Here is a 21,818-nt window from a genome sequence, read left to right as displayed (position 1 = left end):
ACAGGAAACCGCCACCCAAGAGTAAGAAACGACCTTTTAAGAACATGACCTTTTTTTAACATAAGTTCCGAGAAGTCACACCTGCCTGTTTGACTAGAGAATGTTACTTCCTTTCTTGTATGTTTCATGCTGTGTATAAATAAAGGCAGAGAGCTGCTGCAGGGGTGTGAGTCTCCCTTGAGCTCTCACCCGTGCACATTGAACTGTTACAAGTGTCTGAGTGTTATTTCATTATACCTGATTGCTTGATAAAGAATATCTCTATCATTTTTAATGGTCCTCCGAGCCGGAGTGGACATTGATTTTTTTTTTTCATGCTCCAATAGGAAACCTTCATCAAGTCCTGACGTCGTGAGAAGCCCGCGCTGAAGTCTGTCGACAGCTCCTCTCCAGGCAGAGGAAAAAGCCCAGAAACGCTATAATTCGGGTTCTGGCCAGCGTTCTTATAAAGTGGTCCACGACGTTGGGGGTTGATGGAGCAGACCTAAACAACCACGAAATAAATCAGGTGAATATTTAACACTCACCCACATCTTGCGAAAAATCGAATAAGAGTTGACGCTGTTCATACATGTAAATGCTCGTCCTAAGAGAGGACTGGTAGCTATTATAGGAAATTCCTACAAGTAAACGCTTGTCCTAAGAGAGGACTGGTAGCTATTATAGGAAACTCTAAATGTAAATGCTCGCCTGAAAGAGGGTTGGTAGCTATTTTAGAGGGAAAGTGTCATAATAAAAACCTTTAAACGCGCGAAATATTTCTGTTTTATTGTTTTGTTGGTGGAATAAGTTACATTTACAGCACAATAGGGAGGCTGAACTATTCCACCGTATTGTTTGCCGACTGGTTGCTCACGTACTGGTGGGACGAGGAAAAGGTTGTGCTTCATCACATAAAATTAACACCGCTTTCAAGGGTATCTTGAAAGTAGAAGGCTGTGTTAATAACCTCCCTCATCCCTCGTGCCAGAGAAAGCACCACGGCTGTTTGTGTGTGTAAAAGTTAAAAAGCTGTAATTTTCAAGGTACCTAAACATAAAACATTTAAAACAAATTAGTGAAAATGGGTAATAAATCAACAAAACTCACTGCTGACGAGCAGTGGTTAGAGAAAAAAAAGGTCCAGGCGCCAGACAAATTAGTGCAAACAGATGGAGAAATCCAAAAAAATTTAAATGCCCTGCGTGGGAGGGAAAATGTAATCCCTCTGCAGTGACAACTTTAAAAGAGACCCTCCAAGCAGAATTAAACAATGTAAAAAGTCCTAAAAAGAAAGCTAAACGTACTCAAGAGTTAAAATATTTCAAAGCATGGAAAGAGGAGGAAGACAGACGTAGTGAAAATAGACAAAAAAGACAAAAGAAAAAGGAAACAACATTACAAAGCCTACAGCCGCCACTTTATGTATCAACACCGTCAGCACCAGAGCCACAATCAAAAAATCCCTTCACTAGTCGACCTAATCCTAATCCTTATGCCCAAGCCCGAAGTGCATTAAACTGTATGACAACAAACCCACAGGAAGACATAGGGAAAGACCCGTCAGGCAGGGACATGGGAGGTATTGTAGATCCACCAGGACCCTCCAGAATTTTTCCAATGGTAGCTGCACCTAATCCCAGATATGGACAGTTGATAGGTGGTGAGAACGAAGAAAGAGATATAAACCCATTTGTGTATGCTTTTAGACCATGGACCCAAGCTGACAGACAAAATGTAGAAAAGGATGTTCCACCTTTAAATGAAGGCTTCCAACAGTGGAGAGACGCAGTGGAGCTAATTAGAACTCAATGGGGCCTAAACGGTCATGAAATGCTTCAAGTAGTACAAGACCTGTTAGGATTGAGAATGGGGACAGTGAAAGACGGTTTTACAGGTGCAGATGACCAAGGAAGACCTCTTGGCCCAGATTCCCTAGATTTAGTGAACACTTTGACAGACTTATATGACCGAATTAGGGTTTGTTTAGCCCCCAGAGCAGATTATTCCAAAATAGGAGAAGTAAAACAAAAGGAAGCCGAAACAGCATCAGACTTCCTCGATCGGCTACGCCCGGTTTTCCGACAACATTCAGGCTTAGATTATGAAGACCGCCCAGAAAGACCTTACCAACAGCAGTTAAAAAATGCATTTCTAAATGGTCTCCGTCCCGCAGTCAGAGCCCATGTCGAAAAGCACTGGGTGACAATAAACACAGGAAATCTAGCAGACGCCCTACAATATGCAGAGCACGCAACTAGAGTGCTAAAAAAGAAGGAAAAAGGAGGTGTTTTCACTGTAGATCCCGACACAGGTGTCATAGCATTTTCTGGTGGATACAGAGGACAGAGACAAAATCAACACAGAGGAAAGGGACAGAAAAGCGGAGGTTACAAAGGTAACAGGAAGCAAAGAAATGAAAGAAACAACCGTTGTTATAATTGCGGAAAAGAAGGACATTTTGCACGAGACTGCAGAAACAAAAAAGAGAATCATAGTGACAGAGAAAGTATGTGACTAGAGCAAAATACTGAAGCTGAACAAAACACTGAGGATGAAACTGAAATCTATAACATACAACAATTACTTTTAGGCTCTGAACATAAACCCACAGTAATTATTCATGTAAACAGCCAACCCATGAATATGCTGTGCGACACCGGAGCATGCAAAACGGTGTTAAATCAAAAACCACCGAATCTGAAATACTCCAGTGACACCATGATAGTGAAATCAGCATCAGGGCACACCAGCATTAAGTCTTTAACAGAGAGCCTACTGTTAGTACATACAGACAGTGGACGCAGCTGCAAAAATCAATGTATATATGACCCATCCTGCCCAGTTAACCTTGTAGGGAGAGACTCCTTAGGAAAACTGCAAATAGGTGTATTGCCAGGGCCAGAAGGCATGTATGCTAAGCTAATGTTGAATGAAGAGCAAAACCTCACTGACTGTCAGATTAATGTATGTGAAGGACAGGGAGAGCCCCACTACTACTGGACATTAGACCTGCCCTCACTACACATAGCAAATCGATATCTGCCAACCCACTCGACACGGCAGGGCTACACAGAGTATCACAACACACTGAGGTTCAAACAAAGCCCAGGTCATGATCCCATGTATGACTTACAGGTGCATAAACTAGGCCCACAAATGCTCATATTGCAGCACCTATATGTCACTCAAAGTGGTAATGCAGTCTGTTCTGTACTTCAGCCAGAAATAGTGCAACGAGTGAACAGGATGCCAAAACCACATGTATCAGTAGCACACAATGACAGCACTAAGTGGAAAGATTTAGGCCGTGTTCTCGCTCAAGTTGAAAGGGACAGATATGAAAAAACTGAAGAAACACATGAGGGATGGCTGCAAGGTCGCAGAACAGGATGCATGAGATACACATTAGGGTGGGTACTGACTACCCACCCAGCCACCCACATGATTGACAGCACTGATGTACACGTGCAGGAAGATAGTGAGAACTGACATGCACTCTCATTAGAGTTACACCCTGAACTACAACAACTGCCCACAACACTGTGGTCCACAGGATCGACAGATGTAGGATTAGTTAAAGGAGCAGATCCCGTTGTAGTAAAAACCACCACAACCTACAGGCCAGTCAAACCACAATATCCCTTAACAGCAGAAGCAAAGGCAGGTATCAGGCCAGTAATTGCAGATATGGAGAAGGCAGGCATTTTAGTAAAAACAACCGAAGTGACCTGTAACACTCCAATCTTTCCAGTGAAAAAAGCAAACACAGGAAAGTATCGCCTAGTACATGACCTCAGAGCAATAAATGACGTAACAGAACAAATCCCACCTGTGGTAGCAAATCCACACACAATCCTAAATCAAGTAACACCAAAAGAGCAATGGTTTTCGGTTATAGATCTATCAAATGCATTCTTCTCTGTACCGCTACATTCTGACTCACAGGCTCTGTTCGGTTTCACCTTTGATAATCAGAAGTACACATATACAAGGTTACCTCAGGGTTTCCAGAACAGCCCCACCCTGTATGCAGAAGCTTTAAGGAAATCTATGTCACTTTGCACTCTCCCTGCCCCAGGACAGTTTCTCCTGTATGTAGATGACATACTGATCACGGGAAACACACAGGCAGACTGCAAAGCGAACACAATGACAGTATTACAACATTTAGCTGAGCAGGGCCACAAAGTCTCACAGCACAAATTACAACTGTGGAGCCCAGAGGTCACATACCTTGGACACAAGCTCACAGGGGAAGGGAAAACACTGTTAGACAGCAGAAAACTAGCAGTACAGAATGCTCCAAAACCGCTCACAAAACAACAAATGATGAGTTATTTAGGTCTCTGCAACTTTTGCAGATGCTGGATACCTGAATATGCTCTGTTAGCTCAACCTTTGCAAAACTTAATTTATGGAAAAAATCTAACACTGAAAGATGAAATAGAATGGACACCTGAGGCAGAAAAAGCATTTAATGATTTGAAACTTGCCCTACAAACACGCACAGTCCTAGCTTTGCCAGACTATGACAAACCCTTTTATTTGCATGTAGACGGAGGAGCAGGCTATATGAAGGCCGTACTCACTCAGGCTTTCGGGGAAAAACAACGGCCACTCGCCTTTTACTCATGTAAATTAGACTCAGTTGCTTCAGGCTTACCAACCTGCATACAAGCCTGCGCAGCCGCAGCAGAAGCAGTTAAAAAGTCCCCTGACATTGTTCTAGGACACACATTAGTTGTCAAAGTTCCCCATGCTGTGACCTCCATCTTACTGCAAGCAAACTTGTCTTATCTCACACATGCAAGACAGCTCTCATATGTAGGCATTCTGCTATCACAGTCACACATTACAATTGAGAAGTGTGGACAGCTAAACCCAAGCACGCTTCTCCCCACTTCAGCAGACGGAGAAAAACACTGTTGCATGCAAAAATTAGATGAGGAAACGAAACCACGAGCTGACATTTACAGCACACCCCAACCCAGTTTCACTGACATTTTTGTAGATGGCTCAGCATCAAAAAATAGCCTAGGTCGAAACTGTGTTGGTTATGCAGTAACCACAGTAGATACAGTATTAGAAGCGCAACCTTTAACTTCCTCAAACTCTGCACAGAGCGCAGAACTTACTGCTGTAATACGTGCCTGTCAGCTGAATGAAGGAAAAAGCATCAACATACACACCGACAGTCAGTATGTTTTTGCAGCAGTACATCCTTTTGCAAAAATCTGGCAAAACAGAGGTATGGTTACTTCTACCGGTAACCCTGTGCAACACGGAAATCTTTTAAAGCAACTATTGGAAGTGATAACACTGCCAAAACAGCTGGCATTATGTAAATGTGCTGCACACCAAAAGATGACTCTGAAATTACTAAAGGCAACAACTTTGCAGACATAGCTGCAAAAAAGGCAGCACATCAGCCAATAGAAACCTTAATGTCTGAAACCACAGAGTTAATACCACTTGATGTACTCAAAGATGAACAGAAAGCCGCACCCACTGCAGAACAGAAGAAGTGGTTAAAATGTGGTGCACAACTGAAAAATGACTTAATGACCTGTAATGGCAAACCAATATTGCCAAAATCTCTACACAAGACAGCAGCATTAGTGACACATGGTTTAACACATGTGTCACAGGGGGGAATGTTGGATATTCTCTCTAAACACTTCTACACTCAAAATTTCGAAAATTCAGCAAAAGAATTTATCAGAACATTCATGATTTGCCAAAAACACAATGCACAGGGAAATCAAAGACCAAAAAGAGGTCATTTTCCCACACCACCTCACCCATTCCATACAATCCACATGGATTTTATCGAACTGGATGAATGCCAAAATTCCAGATACGCTCTAGTAATTATAGATGTATTTAAAAAATGGCCAGAAATCTATCCAGTAAAAAGAGCAGATGCAATTTCAGTAGCAAAATGCTTATGCAATCATTTCATCCCCACATACGGCATTCCCAGTCTGATAAGGTCAGACAATGGAACACATTTTGTCAATGACATAATCAGAAAAGTCTCTGAAGCTTTAGGATTTATCATCAAACATCACTGTGCATACCATCCACAAAGTGCCGGACTAGTGGAAAGAACTAACGGTACAATAAAACAAAGATTAAGAAAATGCATGGAAGAAACAGGAAGGCCATGGCCTGAGTGTGTAGGCCTAGTAAAAATGTGGATGAGACTGACACAAGGTTCTCAAAAACTCACACCTTTTGAAATCATTCATGGCAGACCGTTCCCACTGCCGATCACAAGCGAGCCAATAGACAAATCAGTAAGGGAAACCACCTTAGCTGAATGGATGACTAAACTGCTTGAAAACAAAGACATTGTGTTGAATAGCCAACTGCCAAGTGATGTATCTCCAGTGTCTTGCAGGTTAAAACCAGGTGATTGGATCCTGATCAAGGTGCTCCAAAGGAAAAATTGGAGCTCTCCCAGGTGGGAAGGCCCGTACCAAGTCCTTCTTACCACACCTACCGCCTGCAAAATAGCAGAGAGACCCTCGTGGATCCACCAAAGCCACTGTAAAAAGGTACAGGACGCATCAGGCTAAGACGCCAGCTCCCTAGAATCTCACCGGTGCTCTAGTGGTGGAGAGAGGGCCGATTGGGCAAAAAGCCCGCCCTTGTTCTTCTCGCCCTAGTCTACGCACCTGAGGTTTTAGTGTGCTTGGTCACCATGAAGACACTGTTCCTGCTATCAGCGATCCTCCTATCATTGGTGGCTCTCTTTGCAATATTCACACTGCAAGGCAGCTACAAAAGAAATCTGGAAAAAAGATGGACACATGACAACTCGCACCTGCACGACCTGAACCAACACCACAACCACCCATGGATGAACAACGCGTGGTATAGGTATGTGTACGACAGAACACGCTCCGACAACAGCACGGAGTGCTATGTGTGTTCACACATGTCAACAACGGCCATACACGCAACAATATATGGAATGGCACCTGAACTCGACGAAGCGATGTGCATATTCAACAAAGCGATAACTGGCAACTGCTCACGCAGAGATTTGATGACAACAGGACTGGCTCTAAAAGGTCAAAGCACAAAGAAGAAAGACCAAATTCCATGGTGTAATGACACAGACGTTAAACGTGTCATGAAACCAATCTCACAGTAAAGGGTCGTATTCAAACAGACAACCCCTTGTGCCTACAATCTGACAAACTGGAACTATGCCTGTAACGAAGAACATTTGGTAAACGTAAACGCCAGCAACACCAAAAGCAGATCATTCGCCATAGTTCTGCCACCTGACATACAGCACCCAATATGTTTTGACTTCTCGGACGGAAGCAGAAAGGTCGGACGGAACCTTAACTGCACACAAACCTTTGACATGACCCAATCCACAGGAACACTCACCTTCAAAAATGGAACTTTCTGGGTCCAGGGAGCCGCTTGGGCCTGCGGGCCTAAAACCTACTTCATGCTCCCACCAAACTCCACCGGTCTGTGTGCACCAGTGCTAATTTCAGACCACACCTTCAAGATCACAGCAGAGACACACGCACGCACATCAAGAGCAAAGCGTGAAGTCGCTGAAGTGTTGCCACATGACTCAATTTATGGATCAGATGTGCCTAAGAACTTCAAGTTATGGACCACCGGTCAAAAAGTTCTCCACTCCCTGTTCCCTTGGGTGGGAACTGGAAAAAACATGCTCAGGATTGAGACACTTGACTACCGATTTGGATTGTTCCTAAATGCCTCAGTAAAGATCAACAAGGCACAAAATTAAGAAATCGACGCAATACGCATTGTAGTGATGCAACACAGAGTCGCACTGGACATGATTTTAGCTGAAAAAGGAAGTTTGTGTGTATTGTTTAACACCACATGCTGTACATACATCCCAGACAATGTGCATTCACAAAACATGACCGACGCTCTGAACGCTTTGAGAAAGATTAAGGACGCTCAGCAACAAGACTATGTCACAAGCACTGAAGATTGGCTCACATGGTTGCTAAGTGGTTCTTGGAAGTCCCTACTGATTAAAGGACTAGTTTTTGTTGGAATTTTACTTTTACTTTTATGTGTTTTCACAACATGTGTAATACCCTGTCTGAAGAAAATGGTATCAAACATGGTAATGACCTCTATCAACGCTTATGTAACACTGCCTCAAATGGAAGATGTTTTGGAAAATGACTCATATAGTGATGTCGTAGTCTAATTGAACCCAGGATTGCTCAATGACGTTCTGACCGAAAATGTTTAGGCAAGAGGTTATGAATTGAACCAATAGCAATGCTGTTATTACAGAAATTTGAACAACAAGAGGGAATGTCAGGAGATTTTTATTATTAAGACATTTTATTAATCATTATTGCTGATATACTAAAGCTAAAAGTGTTCATATTTCTGTTTGCACTCAACCAGCTGCACAACTAACTGTCTGCACCTTGCCTTAAAAAGACTTGTTTGCTTTCACATTATCTAACTTTAACAGGAAACCGCCACCCAAGAGTAAGAAACGACCTTTTAAGAACATGACCTTTTTTGAACATAAGTTCCGAGAAGTCACACCTGCCTGTTTGACTAGAGAATGTTACTTCCTTTCTTGTATGTTTCATGCTGTGTATAAATAAAGGCAGAGAGCTGCTGCAGGGGTGTGAGTCTCCCTTGAGCTCTCACCCGTGCACGTTGAACTGTTACAAGTGTCTGAGTGTTTTTTCATTATACCTGATTGCTTGATAAAGAATATCTCTATCACAGTCCCACCCACATTTAAGTCAATGACATTCAGTCATGAAACCAATGGTTGGCTAACGACTGTAGTAGTGGCCCATTGTATTTTGGTTTCCTCTTTTGTCTCCAGTAACTGTTGAAGGTTTTGTGCGGCTTCAATCAGAGGCATCTTATTAACACATAAATCAACGATTCCCTGAACTATTTAAAATAAAGACTTCCCCAAATAGGAGCACGAAGGCAAAAGGAAAACCACAAGTGTTTCCATTTGAGAGGTCTCTATTTGAGATGTTCTGTAAGTGAACCATGTTAACTAAAGTTTGCTTCAAAGTGTCTAATTGCTGTAAACTCATATGCAAGGTCACTTTGAGCGGGTGCACTTAGGAATACAACCACCATCAGTGTCTCCACTCAAAGTGATCTTGATATGAAACATAGAACTCAATTTGATAGACGTAACATGGAGGGTCAGCTAGAATTTGTATCAGTTGTTGTGTACAACTGGTCCAAGCAGATGCACTTACTGAATTCAAGAGACAAGTTCTTGCATGAGTTGAACCAATAATACAGACTTGTAATGAATGCTCTTTCTTACCAGTGAGTCCTGAAGTTCTTTTGGAATATTCTGTGTTGTCTGTGTTTCCAAATACATGAGGGATACCTGGACATGAGTCTCCTTTTATATGAACTCAAGACTCCTCTTGTGGTCCCACCCACATTTAAGTCAATGACATTCAGTCATGAGACTAATGGTTGGCTAACGACTGTAGTAGCGGCCCATTGTATTTTGGTTTCCTCTTTTGTCTCCAGTAGATGTTGAAGGTTTCGTGCGGTTTCAATCAGAGGCATCTTATTAACACATAAATCAACGATTCCCTGAACTACTCAAAAGAAAGAATTCCCCAAATAGGAGCACTAAGTAAAGACGAAAACCACAAGTTTTTCCATTTGAGGGGTCTCTACTTGAAATGTTCTTTAAGTGAAACGTATAATCTAAAGTTTGCTTCAAAGTGTCTAATTGTTGAAAACTCATTTGGAAGGTCACTTTGAGTGGGTGCACTTAGGAATACAACCACCATCAGTTTCTCCATTCAAAGTGATCTTGATATGAAACATAGAACTCAATTTGATAGACATAACATGAAGGGTCAGCTAGAATTTGTAGCAGTTGTTGTGTACAACTGGTCCAAGCAGATGCACTTACTGAATTCAAGAGACAAGTTCTTGCATGAGTTGGACCAATAATACAGACTTGTAATGAATGCTCTTACTTACCAGTGAGTCCGGAAGCTCTTTTGGAATATCCTGTGTTGTCTGTGTTTCCAAATCCATGAAAGATGTTTGAACATGAGTCTCCTTTTATATGAACTCAAGACTCCTCTTTCAGTCCCACCCACATTTAAGTTAACGAGATTTAATCATGAAACCAATAGTTGGCTAACAACTGTTGTAGCGGCCCATTGTATTTTGGTTTCCTCTTTTGTCTCCAGTAGCTCTTGAAGGTTTCGTGCAATTTCAATCAGAGGCATCTTATTAACACATAAATTAATGATTCCGTGAACTATTCAAAATAAAGACTTCCCCAAATATGAATTGTATATGATGTATATATGTATGTATGTATGTATAATAATAATATATAATAATATTATAATAATAATGTATATATCAAAACGAGCTACAATTCATAATGCAAAGGTAATTTTACAGTGATTGTTGGCTGTAGAAGACATCAACAACACAACAACAATGAGCACTTACTATATTCAGAATTCAAATAAGTGCTTATGTTGTTGTGATGTTGGTGACTTAATTTAGCAAAGCACTTTAATTAAAGAAGTGTGATCTGTGATTTTTTTGTGGAAAACAAATCAACCTTTTCTTTAAATAAATAAATAAATAAAGCTTAATTGTATCTCGAGTCACAATTCAACATTATGGGCTAGGAATATAGTTTAGCAAATCATTTACATACACACTTACTCTTTCAGAAATCAACCTAATCCTACTGTTTTCAGTCAGTTCATGGTTTGTTGTGGACAACAGCATTACAACAACAATTAGCACTTGATGCTTTCAGAATTCACTTAAGTGCTGATGTTGCTGTGATCTTGGTGACCAATTCAGAAGTTTATATCATCATGTGACCCTGATAGAACTATAAATAGACACCTAACATGATCAAGTACCTTAACAGAAGTACTTTCTTCATTAAAACACAAAAAAAAACCAAAGTTACTGTTCTTATGATAAGTATACTTTGGATTACTTCCATCAAAGGATAATTATAAATAGAACAAAATAAGACAATGTGGTAATAACAATCATAGAACATAAAACCAATGGGTCAATAACAGATATGTAAAGAACATGCTTACCTACCGATGAAGTTGACCATGGTTTGTAGCATCTGCCATTTGGTTTTCCTTTTGCAGTGGATGTGGTGATATACTTATAGGGTACTCTTAACTGCTGGGTGCTGCCTCTTCCACCCAACTCCGCCTTCTTTTACACCAAATTTCAATGGTCTACTTAATGGTCGGCCAACGACCAAACCATGATTAACAAAGAACCATTGTCACACCTTAACTCAGGTCATCAGACATTCGGGAGTTAGATTTACTTGATAGAACTAGGGCTAAAGTGATATTTAGAAATGGCATGAAAAAAATTAGAAATAAGAACTTTCAGCCAAAAGTTTTTAAAATGTCCTTAATACAGAACATATATAAGTCATATTTGTCTGTGATAGCAAACTATGGTTTCCCATATGTCATTCATCAGTTAAATTCCTCACTTATAGCATTTAACTTGGGTTAAAAAATAATGACTTAACTCTATAATGATATTTTCATGACTACTGAGAAAAGGACCTTAACGTGAAAAATGAGCACTTACTTTAGTGTAAGTCAGTGAAAGTTAGAATAATTATGTTATGATTAAGTCATGAGTGTTAGTGGTAAATTTCAGATTTACGTAATAAATTATATAACATAAACTGTAATAGGATTTTATGATTTTTGTAGTTATCTTAACGTGAAAGCTGATATATTGTTCACTGATACTGTTGTATACCTGATAGGATTTATTATGAACCAAACTGTGTTTTAATGCAATCTTGGATTGTCTTTTTTTACTTGCTGAGTGGTTTCAAACTATAATTCCCTTCTCTATCTTTTGACATGTTTCAGCTTTTTTTGATGCAGCTGCAGACAAATATTTATTTTAGAGTCTCCGAACAATTCATCTCAATTTCAATATACTAGTGCCTGCTGAGTTTCACACCTACAGTTTCACCTTCAAGTCTGTGTGTCTTCCACTTTCTTTCTCTTTGTCTCTTAAACTAATTTGCATACTCACGCACACACACACACACACACACACACACACACACCGCCAAAACTGTGCTATACACAATTTTGTCAACACCATGGACAAAAAAACAAAAAAACAAACCAACTTAAGAAAATGCATAAATTAAAGCTATACTTTCTTGAATAGTCTTTTGAATGTAGGTTAGTCTTACGATTGTAAAGAGACTGTCAGCTTTGCTGCTTTGTAATTCTCTTGTTTGAATCCCTCAGCAGCACGCTTAAAAACTGTGAGGTTATGAATCTCTCCCTCTCTTTTGTTGTGTGTGTGTGTGTGAGAGAGACAGAGAGAAAGAGAGAAATGGTGTTTAACAAATCAGATCACATCCAGTCGGACTCGTTCCCGGTGGGTGATGGGCTCCGCCAGGGCTGCCCTTTGTCACCGGTTCTGTTCATAATTTTTATGGACAGGATTTCTAGGCGCAGCCAAGTGGCGGAGGGCTTTCGCTTTGGTGGCCTCAGGATCTCATCTCTGATCTTTGCGGATGATGTGGTTCTGTTGGCTTCATCGGGTGAGGGCCTCCAGCTCGCACTGGAGCGGTTCGCAGCCGAGTGTGAAGCAGCGGGAATGAGGATCAGCACCTCCAAATCTGAGGCCATGGTTCTCAGCCGGAAAAGGGTGGAGTGCCCACTGTGGGTCGGGGATGAGTTCCTGCCCCAAGTGGAGGAGTTCAAGTATCTCGGGGTCTTGTTCGCGAGTGATGGGAGAAGGGAGCCGGAGATCGACAGACGGATTGGGGCTGCAGCTGCAGTAATGCAGACGCTGCACCGGTCCGTCGTGGTGAAGAGGGAGCTGAGTGTAAAAGCGAAGCTCTCAATTTACCGGTCGATCTACGTCCCTACCCTCACCTATGGCCACGAGCTGTGGGTAGTGACCGAAAGGACGAGATCGCGGATACAAGCGGCGGAAATGAGCTTCCTCCGAAGGGTGGCTGGCATCTCCCTTAGAGATAGGGTGAGAAGTTCGGCCATCCGGGAGGGGCTCAGAGTAGAGCAGCTGCTGCTCCACATCGAAAGGAGCCAGCTGAGGTGGTTTGGGCATCTGACAAGGATGCCCCCTGGGCGCCTCCTGGGTGAGGTGTTCCAGGCATGTCCCACCGGGAGGAGGCCCCGGGGCAGACCCAGGACACGCTGGAGAGATTATATCTCTCAGCTGGCCTGGGAACGCCTTGGTGTTCCCCCGGATGAGCTGGAGGAGGTGGCTGGGGAGAGGGAGGTCTGGGCCTCTTTGCTTAGGCTGCTGCCCCCGCGACCCGGCCCCGGATAAAGCGGATGAAGATGGATGGATGGATGGAGATCACATCCAATATGACTTTGGAGGAATGGAGACCACAGAGGAAAGAAGGATCAAGAATGGTGAACGGTGGAAAGCTCCATACTGTTCTCATGAAAATGTCTCAAAGAGAAAACTGACAGAGGTCATAAAACTGGTTTCACAAGGCGCAATGTTAGCCGGAGACAACAAACTGCTGGCAAATTTACCATAATGTGATATTAGCCACAATGTTTTTAATTAGATGACAGTTTAAAGCCAAGGATGGAGCTTTCTTGAAATCTCAACCAAAGGCCACCGGTGTGCTTGTCCCCTCTCTTCTCTCACTCATAAGCCCAGTAGCGGTTTTAGATACGGGCGACACGGGCGGGTGCCCAGGGCTGCATCGTAGTGGGGGGCAGCATCACGGGCATCGGCAAAAAAAACAAAAAAATGCTCATACTCGTGCTGCCCCGACGTCAGCCAGCGCATATTGGGAATGGCATAGGCACTGATCAGTTTTCTATCGCCCATTTCCTGGGAGTAAGGGCGCCCTTCGTTTATGAGGTGCGCCTGCTGCTTGCGGCGCAGAGACCAGTGGGTGGGGCGGCGGGGGATTCTCTGACCAGCTGGAGCAGCATCTAATAACCAACTCGCAAAGTAAAACAAAATAAAAACAAACCAACAAACACGAAAACACCAGACATTATAATACAGACTTATAATTTGCACCAATGTTTTTTCGAAATTCTATACACGAAAAGTGAGCGCGAGCCTTCAGCGCGCCTGCTTGCTGCCGAAGTCAAAGTAAACTTTATTGTCATCTCCGCTACATACAGTCCAGTATATAGAGAGACGAGACAACGAGGCTCCAGTTACAGCAGTGCAAGTAAACAAACAATATATATAAGAAGAGTAAGAAAATAAATATACACTTTAGGACTCGGGGTAAAGGGATCAATAACAATTTAAAATTTACAGTTTGATGATTTAAAGTCTCACACACAACCCGTTGAAAGAGGAGGGGGGCCGGCTGCTTCCAAATAGAGCGCATTTCATTTATAATGTTGTAAATCCAAGCCCATTATGTATTCATGATTTGAATCCTGGGTTGTGTGAAATCTCAGAAATGCACCCACAAAGTGAATCTGTGAACTAAGGTGTAGGTGTGTTAGATCATGTTGTGGTGATCCTTGGGTTGAGGGATGGTTGTTCATACTGGAGTGCAAAATTAAAACCAATGGAAGATGGACAAGAAAAGTTCAAAGACATCAGGTCCTCAGTTTAGAAAAAAGAGAAAAGAAGAGGAGGAGAAACGAGCAAACGATGCAGGTAAGCAGATGTGTGATTGAATAATGGCAGGTCATCCTGAACCAATCAGAGTCAGAATACTTTATTAATCCCTAAGGAAATGATGTGGGTTACAGTTGCTCCAAGAAGAAATGGTAAAAATAGTAACAGTAACAGACCAAACTCCAAATAATACATTATGTTACAGATTTTAATATTAATTAGTCATTGTCAGTTGTTGATTTGTCCTCTTCTCATTGTATGACGAATTACGATGGCTGTCTGGTAGCCGTTTGCATACAATGCATACTCTCTCTCTCTTCATATGTGTGTGTGTGTACAACAGTTTTATGTTAATGTACAATCCTTAATATGTTTTGTCTGTGTGTGTGTGTGTGGGGGGGGGGGGGAGCAGAGGAAGTGTTCGCCCAGGGCGCCACACAGGCTAGGACCGCCACTGCATAAGCCCCTTTCAACGAACATATGAAACCTGTGCAGTGCTAGGAAGGTAGCCTCAGAGTATGTCATTTCCTCGTTTTACTTTCAATCATGGTCATCGAGTCTCTGACAATAAGAAAATGTGTTTACATCATTTTTATAGATCCCATAAATAATTGTGACTATATTACAGAACAGCACTGTTCATAATAAGTGTAACGTAATGAAGGAGAAGGTTATGTTAACAAGAAGATTTTTAAAAGAAATCAGCAATTACTTGTTTTAGACCAGGGGTCTCAAACTCGCTGCGTCCCACATCACCCCTACTTGTATATTGATGTGAAGAAATATAATGCAATTTGGCCCTTGAACTTTTTTTGTTAGAGAGGATTTGTTTGTTGTTGAGTGCAATGGTAAAATAAGTTCTTTAAAAAGCAAAAAATGATTTAATATGAAGACAATGTGAATAACAAGTTGAGGGATTGGCTGTGTTAGTTGACATTAGAAAATCTCAATAAACATGTAGGATGAACATCAAAATGTGGTCCAATCAAGTTTTTTTTAGATAATATATGTTGTTGTTGTTTTGTGTGTGTTTGTTATCAATGTTGTGAAAAACGTTAAGCTTAGTAAGCCATCAATCACTGATTACTCGTAGAAGAGCACCAATAGGAGACAGAACTAATTAGAAGGTGTTATTATTCAGTCTGTACATCGAATAGACGGCACTAACCACAAGGTGATCTTCAATGCATCTCTGTGTGAATGTGAACGGGGCGAGAAGACCCCCACTGACTGCATGTCTTTAGACTGTGGGAGGAAGCTGGAGAGAACATGCAGACTCCACACAAAGACCCCGGCCTGATGGGGTTAGGGTCCTGAGTTTGATACCCCAAACTGAACGCAGGACAGAGGAAGGGATGGGTGATGTTCATGTGTGCCCAGGTGTATGATGTGGCTCTTTGCGGTGACACAGTAAAAAATGTGGCTGTTTGTCTGTGACTGGTTGTCTGCCCCAGCCCTGGCCCTTCATGTATTTCAGTCTTTTTCTCCCGTCTCCTCCTCTCGTTTACATGTTTTGCCCTTGTGACCCATTCCTTCTGTCACGTGTTTTCCCCCAGCCATCATGTTCTGTTTGTGCTTAGTTATGTCCATGTCTCATCTCTAGTCCTCTTTTCCCTCTGTATGTATTTACAGTGTACGTGTTCCTCGTCGGTTTGTCATGCTAAGTCTCCGTGTCTTATTCCGTCATGTGTCACGTATCACTCCAAATCTCACTGACTTTAACTAATAATAACTGTTTTCTGAGTGTTATGTCTAAAAGGTATTGCACAATCGCCTCTAGTAGAGGATCAGGTTTGTTTTCCACTGATAATGGATTTTAACATGACTGACCAATGATTGTGGAGCACGTCCATGTAGGATCTTGTAAATACAACGAGCAAACTTAAATGTTTTAAAATGTTCAAAACTTAATATATTATATTTCTGAAGTATGACGGAAGGAAAAAGTTTCAAATTTTTAAAAATATCCAATTTCATATGATCAAATTTATGTCAAAAAGTTCATATTTATTCCTCCTATGTCATGTGTGAGTACTGTACTGTAAATGTCATATATATCAGATGATACTGATAACCTAATGCTAATAACTATGCAGAGGTCTCTAGGCCTCGACTTTTATGGAGCATGTGAAGTTTGGGGCAGAGTGGACAAAGAAAAGTTTCTCAGCAGGTTCAACAGGTTGCTACAACACAGGCCGATGAAGTATTGCACTCACTCATCCAAACTGGCAAACATGTAACATACACCCTAAGACTGATCCTGCTTTTTACTCCTTTGCTATGATTTAATTTGATATTATGTAGCCTTGGAGACAGTTTGCATAGATTAGAATGTTAGATTCCTGTGATGTCATCAATGCCCGATGTTTTGTTTTAATGTCTTGTGATAGTTCTAAGTGCAGACAAAGTCAGAGTTCAAGTGAGTTTAGTCCAATTTTGATCCAGTTTCTGACATGTGGTCAAAATCTTGGCCGACCTTTACCACACCACGTGCTGTGGCTGTGCGTAAATATCTAGGTGAGTAAAGTCTCCTTTACCTGTTAAATTCAATTTGTTTTGTCTCTCTGTAGAGGACTTTGAAGAAAAATTCGAAGAGCAGGATAAGCTGGGTGAAGGAGGCTTTGGGACTGTCTTCTTTGGAAAACGCAGAGAAGACAATTTCCCAGTATGGCTTCTTATGTGTGCACTTTACAATTCTTCTAACCCACTACAGTGGGTGGCTGTAGGTCAGGTGGCAGAGCAGGACAAAGAAAAGTTTCTGAAAAAGTTTGAATCACAGCAGAGAAGCGAGTCTGGCATTGATATTTGTCATCAAAGCAGCAGTGTTGGTCAAGTTACTTGAAAAAAGTAATTAGTTACTGATTACTGATTACTTCTCAAAAAAGTAATCCCATTACCTTACTGATTACCCATTTTCAAAAGTAATTAATTACTTAGTTACTTAGTTACTTAGTTACTTTTAAAAAACATGATACACTACCTGGATGCGTGATAAAGCAATAGACCTTTTGGGCCAATTCTATTTTTTCTGCATAATCCATCATATAAAAGTGAATCAAATGGAAAAGTGTCTTTTTAAAAAATTGTTTATTACTTTTAATCTTAACTTTATAAACAGTGCATCAAACAAAAATTTTATTAAATTGAACAGTCTTTGACTTTAATAAATTTGTTTAACATTTGAACATATTTCTGCACATTACACCATATTTTAAGAAAATAAAGACTTAAACTGTATTTCTGCATACTCCAGCATGTAACATAAATTATTTTTGTGTGTACACACACACATCCTTTCATATAAATACAGCAAAAAATAAATAAATAAAATTAACAATAACATCTTTTAACAGTTGGTAAAGTGCAGAGAGGCATAATATTGAGATTACAAAACCAGAAAATGCTATTGCATGCTACATTTAGGCTCTTAATCCAGTCTCATTTTGTGGCAACCCTGAAAAATACCTTGGTTTTATTATTTTCTTTTGGACTGAAACAGTGGTTATATCGCATCAGCAGAAGCTTCTCAAACCTTCTATCAGACATTCTGTTCCTTTTTGGGGAAAGCACCAATCCACCTAAACTGAACAGCCGTTCCACTGGTGCACTGGATGGAGTTGGACTGTTGTATTTCATGTACATCTTTTTGAGATTTGGGAACTGATTCAGAATCTCAAGCTCATAGCCTGACCTTAAAAAGTCCGTTACTTCTTTTTCTGCTGAGAAGCTTTCTGTGGGCTGATTCTGAAATTAAAAAAAGTCCATTTTGCCTGGGCTGGCTGGCATTTGGGACACATTAGTGTTCTCAGTTGCAGGAGCAGCTTTACGACACTCTGTTATCAGGAGCTCCTTCACATACTCTCTCCTATGCTCATCTCTCAGCCAACGAAGTTTAAACTTGGGACAAGTGGCCGCTGCGAGAAGTCCTTCTTGGCTATCCAGAACAGCATCAAAACGAGTCTTGATGGCCTGTAACATACAATATGATGCATCTAAGAATAAAATTATTTTACTATATAATTACCTATTGTCATTATTTTGTGGGCTTTACAGCTCTAAACCATCTATATTTTCTATTATCAATACTGTCTGAGATTTAATTTTGGTTGAGGCTTTTGTTGATATTATGATTAATATTCATGATTAATGATGATCAATGTCCCTGATATTTAACAAGGGGTGAATACTTGGTCTTTTATTCTATCATTTTAATAATTGTACACGCTGCTTAAAACAAAGTATAACATCCACCCACTGTGAATGGTATAATAAATTTAACAAATCCACCCAAAGCAATTAATAATAATCTTACCTTTACAATGACATCTGGAAGGCTGGCTGTCATTCTAGAGAGGTCATCTTTCAGGGCAAGCGTCTTTGACATCAGGCTTGTGAGTGTTGGCAGTAAAGCCCCATAGGTGCACTCATCCCCTTGTAAAATGTCCAGAGCCACTGTCAGGGGCTTCATCACAGTACAGTACTCTTTCAAGAACTGGTACTCCCTTTCATTAAGGCACTTGATTCCCAGTTTTACACACAGGGGATTAAGTTCATTCAAGGGAATTGTGATGATTCTAGAAATGGCCTCATACAGGAAATTCCATCTTGTGGATGTTGGTACCATTAGTTTCCTCCGGCTGACTTCCTCCACCTGTTCAGAGGCTAATGTTGATCGATTTGCTTTAGTCCAAAGAGCAGAACATTTTGCAATGCTACTCCTATATACAGCCTTGGTGTCTGCACAGGAATTTAGATGTTTGTCAACATCGCTTGTTGAAATCAAGTTAATTGTGTGCGATGCACATCTGTAGTGTGGAGGGAGGCTAAACTGTGCATCACCAGATGCAGTTGAAAGAGCTTCTATGACATCAGTAAAGGTCGGTTCCTCGTCATCACCCTCTTCATTTTCAGATTCAGACTCCAAATGACAGGGCTGATATACTCTGAATGCTTTGGCAAAATTGGATGCATTATCCGTTACAGTGGCAATAACTTTGCCTTGTAGTCCATATGATGAATGGATTTCTTCAATCTCTGCTCCAATTACATCATAGGTATGGCTGCCTCTAATTCTCTTGCATGCTAGGGCGGCCTTGTTGCGTTGTAATGTGGAATTAATCCAGTGAACTGTTACACCCATAAAACTTTTATTATTTACCGTCCAGATGTCGGCAGTGGTGGAAACAAACTCTGCCTCTTCGAGTGTAGCCTTCAAGTTAGTTCATTTTGTCATATTCTCTCTCAAGCTGTCCTACAAATGACTTTCTCTGGAGCAGCTTGACACCACTTTTAGTTGGTATTTTTTCTACGATGCGTCGGAATGATTCAGAGTCTACAGTGGAAATCGGCAACATGTCCTCGACGATATAGGCAGCGACGAGCTTCTTCAGTTCAGCGGCACTAATAAGTCCTGTCGTTCTTACGTCTAGTTTAACCTGTTTAGCAGGAGTGGGTCCATCTGAGGTTTGCCTGGTGGAAGTAGATGTGGTAGCCACAGCGGTCACTTCAGTGAGGGGATCCTGGGGGTTTTCTGTCAATTTAACATTCTTGTGGCAGCGTGCTATGTGCTTGCTCAGGTTGGAAGTGGAATTTTTCGACGTAGAAAGAAGTTTTCTTCCGATGCAGAGTGTACAACGTACGCTTATGTTTTTGTCGCTTTTTAAAGAGTCAAATTCAAAGTAATGTCGGTATTTCCAAGTATTAAATGCTGTGCGATCGTACTCTATCTCTCGCTCCATGTTTTCTATTGTTGATTTACACACACGCTACCACAGCCGTCACACTCACTTACGTCATTGTCATGAGACATTCTCGCAAAAGATCACGGTTTTAGTAACGTAGTAACGCAGCGTTCCTACGGGAAAGTAACGGTAATCTAATTACCGTTTTTGCAATAGTAATCCCTTACTTTACTCGTTACTTGAAAAAAGTAATCCAATTACAGTAATGCGTTACTTGTACTGCCCTTGTACTTGTACTTGTTACTGCCAATCTCTGCACAGCAGAGAGATGAATCTGGCATTGACATTTGACATCACAGCAGAGAAGCGAGTCTGGCATAGATATTTGACATCACAACAGAGAAGCGAGTCTGGCATTGATATTTGACATCACAACAGAGAGACGAATCTGGCATTGACATTTGACATCACAAAAAAGAGAAGCGAGTCTGGCATTGACATTTGACATCAAAACAGAGAAGCGATTCTGTCATTGATATTTGACATCACAACAGAGAAGCGAATCTGGCATTGATATTTGACATCACAACAGAGAAGCGAGTCTGGCATTGATATTTGACATCACAACAGAAAAGCGAATCTGGCATTGACATTTGACATCACAACAGAGAAGCGAATCTGGCATTGACATTTGACATCACAAAAAAGAGAAGCGAATCTGGCATTGATATCTGACATCATAACAGAGAAGCGAGTCTAGCATTGACATTTGACATCACAACAGAGAAGCGAATTTGGCATTGATATTTGACATCACAACAGAGAAGCGAGTCTGGCACTGATATTTGACATCACAACAGAGAGATGAATCTGGCATTGACATTTGAAATCACAACAGAGAAGCGAGTTTGGCATTGATATTTGACCTCACAACAGAGAGACGAATCTGGCATTGACATTTGACATCACAAAAAAGAGAAGCGAGTCTGGCATTGACATTTGACATCAAAACAGAGAAGCGATTCTGGCATTGATATTTGACATCACAACAGAGAAGGGAGTCTACCATTGACATTTGACATCACAACAGAGAAGCGAATTTGGCATTGACATTTGACATCACAACAAAAAAGCTACTCTGGCATTATATTGACATCACAACAGAGAGTTGAATATTGCATTGACATTTGACATCACAACAGAGAAGCGTGTCTGGCATTGATATTTGACATCACAACAGAGAAGCGAATCTGACATTGATATTTGACATCACAACAGAGAAGCGAGTCTGGCACTTATATTTGACATCACAACAAAGAAGCGAATCTGGCATTGTTATTTGACATCACAACAGAGAAGCGAGTCTGGCATTGATATTTGACATCACAACAGAGAGATGAATCTGGCATTGATATTTGACATCACAACAGAGAAGCGAGTCTGGCATTGATATTTGACATCACAGCAGAGAAGCGAGTTTCGCATTGATATTTGACATCACAA

At 41.1% G+C, this 21,818-nt stretch overlaps 2 pseudogenes across 1 annotated transcript; one reads left to right on the top strand and one right to left on the bottom strand.

Moving 5' to 3' along the window:
- Positions 1 to 264: 264 nt before the first annotated feature.
- On the top strand, positions 265 to 8,268 carry LOC146490399 (uncharacterized; annotated as a pseudogene). The gene is made up of 2 exons (XR_014872766.1): positions 265 to 508; positions 6,376 to 8,268. The product of XR_014872766.1 is annotated as an uncharacterized LOC146490399 (transcript).
- A 9,647-nt stretch (positions 8,269 to 17,915) lies between these two features.
- Positions 17,916 to 21,361, bottom strand: LOC146490398 (uncharacterized; annotated as a pseudogene).
- Between the last annotated feature and the right edge of the window lie 457 nt (positions 21,362 to 21,818).

This window comes from Neolamprologus multifasciatus, unplaced genomic scaffold (assembly GCF_963576455.1).
Source record: "Neolamprologus multifasciatus unplaced genomic scaffold, fNeoMul1.2 chr13_unloc_4, whole genome shotgun sequence".
Lineage (NCBI taxonomy): Eukaryota > Metazoa > Chordata > Actinopteri > Cichliformes > Cichlidae > Neolamprologus > Neolamprologus multifasciatus.
The sequence above is the reverse complement of the archived record's forward strand: the minus strand, read 5'-3'. Positions and strand labels throughout refer to the sequence as shown.